The following is a 5,484-nucleotide window of genomic DNA, read 5'->3' on the forward strand; positions in this document are numbered from 1 at the left end:
TAATGTAATTTTTCCTCAAACATCATTTTGATGCCTACAAACACACACACACACACATATACACAAATACTTGTGTCACATGTTTCACAATTTCTTCCTCATTGAAAAATTTGCTTTTGTTCAAACAGATACAAATATTTGTAATATCCTTTCTATAAAGCTCTCTGTCAAATTTCTATGCATGATTCCAGAGACAATTGTAATCCCACCTTTCTTACAAATACTCCATTCACAGAGAAATGTGACAATAGCCTCTATCCCTTGATGCCTATAGCACCTTATTAGAATTTCTGCACTTCTATTAGTTTCCCACAGAAAAAAGAATATGTGATTAAAAGGCCAGGCTTTATGTCCTAATTTACTATGTATTGCCCATATTACCTAGTACAGTCCAGTTTCTGGAGCAGAGTATAAATTCAACAAATGCTTGCTTTAATTGCTGTAATCCATGCCATTGGGGCTGAGTTGATGACATTGCTATTATCTTAGGAAAGAGAGAGAACAGAGAGAGAGGAATCGCAATGAGTGTCTTGCTTAGCAGGCATATTCAATTCCAGGGTCCATGACCTCTATGTTTAACTTATCTTATTTTTCTATGATATTGACTTTTTCTTAAGTAATTTTTCTATGTACATCTAAAGATCAAGTGTCATTCAAGTCCAAGCCATTACTGCACAAATTTATTATCTGTGCTCAAAAAATGTTCAGGAACATTAAAAATCACCGACGTGAAAACTATGGTCCATCATAATGTTTTAAGATGATCCAAGTAAATACACTTCTTTTCCACTGAATTTGTAGAATAGTGATAGGCACCTGGTGTGGCCAAACCTAAAGGTTACATCCAACAACTCTAGTTGAGATTCACTGAATAGTGAAGGATGAGTGCCATCTACTGGCCAATGACTGTATCGTTGTATATATAACAGATTGAATCCTGGAAGGTAATACTCAATGATACGGACTCAAAGAGCTATGTTGAATTATTTATCAAATGCTTTGTTTCTGTCCTTTAATTCACGTATATAAACAAACAGTTAAAAGGATATAGAAGAATGATCAACTCAACATTATCTTCTGAAAATTCTTATTTTACAAAATTGAACATGTATAAGCATGTGAAAGCTAGACAATGAATATCGAAGAATGCATGCATCTGAGTTATGGTGTTAGAGATAAATATTAACTTAACCATGAGATTCCAGAAAACCAAACAAATCTGTGTTGGAAGAAGTAGAATCAAAATGCTCTTTAGAAGCCAAGGTGGACAGATTTCACCTCTCATATTTCATGAATATTATAAGGAGAGATCATTCTCTGGAGAAGAACATCATGCTTGGTAAAATGGAGGGTCAGCACAATAAAAGCAAGCTACCCAATGAGAAGGATTCATGCAATAGGCTCAAGTGTAGCAATTGTGAGGATAGAGCCAGACCAGGCAGTGTTTCCTTCTGTCACTATGAGTTGGAACCGACTCTAAGGCACCTAACAACAACTGTGTACACCAGGATGGGACCACTCCCTGCAGCAGGACATCATGGTTGGTAAAATGTGGATAGGTGAAATAGAGAAAGACCCCCAATGACTTAGACTGGTACAGTGGAGGCAGCAGTGGGCTCAAGCTTAACAATGACTGTGAGGATGACTCAGGAGTGGGTAGACTTTTGTTCGGTTGTGCATAAGGTCATTGTGAGTCAGAGGCAAATCATCAGCACCTAAAAGCAACTGTCTCTTCAGTGTTACTTTTATCATTGTGCTCTGTCAGTTTTTGCATTGACATCTCCATATGCATAGCTTTGCCCCTGGAGTCCCATGAAATCTATACCTGCGTGCTTTCTTGACTAGTGGAATCTGGCATAGATATCCCACAAACAATAAACACATGAATGGTTAAGTGAGTAAATGAATAAATGGATAAAAATAATCACAAATCATTTCTGAGTCCATCGTACTCAAAATTACCTATGAATTTACAAATAAAATGCATGCTATTGCATGTAAGTGCATAAATACATAATTGTTTTTCAACATTGATAATGAGTCAAGGGTTATCAGCTTTTCTTTAAATCTTTATATCCATATAGTTAGGATCTTGTAAACTCAGCTTTTGGGTCTGACTCCTGGTGTGGCGCTATGGGCTAATGCATCAGACTGCAAAGCCATTTGAACTGCAAGGTCAGCGGTTCAAGCTCACCAACTGCTCCTTGGAAACCCTATACAGGGTCGCTATGGGTCGGAACCAACTTGATGGCACTTAGCAACAACAACATATCATTTTTATCAAATACAAAAGGTTCTGAAAGATACTTTTTTATTTATGAAATAAACATTGTACCAGGGCTAAAGTTATTCTTTCTTTTTCATTTTGTTCTTTCTTAGATTGCCCATCGGATAAAATGAGGGCCAAGGACATTTTTTGTTTTCTTTTTTAGATAAGATCATTACAGTAATGGAATAAAACAGGAGGTAGAACAGTAAGACAAATATTGTTTCTCCTAATAGAACAGGATTATGCTCCCAATTCCCCATGTACCAGCAAGATTCTGGGGGAACTTTTTGGATTTTTATACTTCAGTGAGTATTATTGTCTTTGAAAAGAAGGAACTAATATGCATGGTGCATCACTGGTACCAGTAGTGTGCTTGGCATTTCCATGAGCAGTAACTTTTAATCTGCCCAGCAAGCCAACCTTGAGGCATACTTATGAGAATAACCATGATAGAGACTGTGGGACTGAGAGTCAGAAATACCATTCTTTTCTACAAGGTCACATTGCTGGGAAGGACCAGTTCACACCAGGTTACAAGAACAGAAGCTCTTTGCTCAGTGATGCCATGTGATAGTTTAAAGTCATCTCTAGTGGGAGTATTGTCAACACTGAAATCAGCAAAAGCTACAAATCACTACTTGACCCTGCCCCTACTCCAGGAAGCAGTTGTATATACAATTGTTAAAACATTTACCAATACTCCTCTAGTAATAAAACAATAGTGAAAGTTTAATAATACTTTCTTCCAAAATATATCTTCTTTCCAATAGTACCCAAGAGTTGAGAGACTGACAGTTTAAAATTAATATATCAATATATATATAAATCTATAATTTAATTTATAAAGCAATACTGCTATGCATATATGATGAACCTGCTTACTTTTCTCTATCTTTCCTCTTCTCATTTCCTTTTTCTTTATTATCTCAGTTGAAAACTCATGCTAGGTGGAAGGCCCTTGATATAAATGACATTTACAGCATTGAAGGAAATGAGACACGGGGCAGTTAAATGATTTAGACAAAACCAAGCAGCAACAAACATGGATCCCAAAATTACAACCCTAAATCCAGAATAAAGCTTCCATAATTTAAGTCTGCAAAGTGAGTCTTGTGGAGATTTCCCAAACCTAAGTCCTCATGGTCCTTCAGAAGGTTCTAACCCACTCTTCTCCATTTATTCATTTAGTCAAAAAAAAAAAAAAATATCTGAACATAAAAGATTTGCTTTACATGGTTCTGGTGTTCAATATGCAATGGCTCAGTTGGGAAAGATTCCTGACCTCATAAGCATTCCCTCAAGTGTGAGGACACCGAACAAAGCAGTAGAGGCAGAGTGATGTACCCAGGAGACAAGAGGGATGGGGTTTGAGTTCTGTGTTCAATCTATGTCACCTGGGACAAAACATTCAATCTCTTTCTGATTCAATTTCCTATCACTTGTTTAATGGGGATCCTAATAGCCCTTACCTTTTAAAATTGTTGTGAAGATTAAATTCTATATTGCCAGAACAGGCATGTGCTAAGATTGGACTTGACCTCTTTTGCCTTTACTACTGCAACTTTCAGTATGAGTCTGAACAGACTTGATGGCACCTAACAACAAACAACAACTGTGGCTTTGGAAGGAAGTTTGGGTTTCCAGGGAAGACAAAGTTGTGAATAAAGCATTATCCCTAGCAACACTAAGAAGCTTAAGAAGTTAGTGGAGCAATAGCTGCTTCTTCCTTCCTTTAGATTGTGGATCTTTCTTCCTTCCCCTCTTCTCTATGGAACAGCATGAATTGAAATTGTCCTATAAAGACACCCCAAGACCCTGGTCAGTTATCACTGGCTTCCCTAAAGGTACCCAGGAACAAAAATCAATACGGAGCTCACTCTCCAGGGAAGCCTTTTTCTCTTAAGAGAGGTTCCCATCACTCTACATTTTCCTGTAGACGAGGAATTACCTCTTCTGTGTCAGAAATACAGTCTTCCTATGTTTAAAGTGTGGCCATTTCTCCCAAAGCCAAGTGAACCCTAAGGACAGAATTAAGCAAACTCAGATCCTTCTGTGAACTGATATCATCCAAAATTATAGTCTTGGGATTTGATCCGAGAATAACCTGGTTGGATGATATCATTGACACTGGGGTGTCATCCAGTAGACTTTCTTGGATAATCTGAACCATATCTTATTTCTGACCATCATCAGTATGTGGTGTGTGAGCCCTAGTGATTATCCCAGAATGGCCCCTCACACCTTCAAGTCACAGCTCTGTTTGTTCTTTGGGCAGTCCATGGCACATTCTTAGCGTTCCCTTGTCTACCTTTTTCTTCCACCCTCTCCCCGTTTCTTGTATATTGCCTCCCCAACACCCGAACTTTGATGTGTCTGACCCCTAACAGTGCTTTACCATTGCCCCCCTCCACCTACCCTAACCCTTCACACCCCACCTCCACTGGTAACCAACAAATAATTTTTTTCACCTTTTAGTGTGGGTATATCTTCTTAAGCTTTTACAATAATGGCTTTATGCAATAATTGTCTTTTTATGACTAATTTCACTCAGCATAATATCCTCAAAGTTCGTTCATGTTTGGTGGAGGCCTGCAGCTTCCTTGTTATTCTTAAAGGTAGTATAATATTCCATTGTGTGTGTGTATCTAAGTTTGTTTATCCATTCTTCCATTGATGAGCATTTAGGTTGTCTCCATCTTTTTGCTATTGTGAATAGTTTTGCTATGAACATTGGTGTGCATATATATCTTTTCCAGAGTGGATGAACCATTTTGCATTCCCACCAGCAATTTACGAGGGTCCCAGTCTCTCCACATCCTCTCTAGCATTTATTACTTTTGAAATTCATTTTTATTGATTTTCATCTGGTTGTTTGATTTCTTGACTGCTGCGCCCATAAGTGTTGATTATAGATCCAAGCAAAACAAAGTCTTGGACAATTCATTTTTTTCTCCATTCACCATGAAGACATTTTTTGGTCCATTTGTAAGAATGTTTTCTTTACAGTGAGATGTAAACCACCCTGAAGATTATAGTCTTTGCTCATTACCAGCAAGTATTTCAATTTTTTTTCAGTTCCAGCAAGCAAGATTTTACCATCTGCATATCACAGATGATTGTGCCTTCAATCTTTTTTTTTTATTATTATTGTGAATTATGTGATAGTTTACATGGGAGAACATTAGTTTTACATTCATTCTATCGTATATCGTCTC

Source organism: Chrysochloris asiatica, unplaced genomic scaffold (genome assembly GCF_000296735.1).
Source record: "Chrysochloris asiatica unplaced genomic scaffold, ChrAsi1.0 scaffold00401, whole genome shotgun sequence".
NCBI classification, from domain to species: Eukaryota; Metazoa; Chordata; class Mammalia; order Afrosoricida; family Chrysochloridae; genus Chrysochloris; species Chrysochloris asiatica.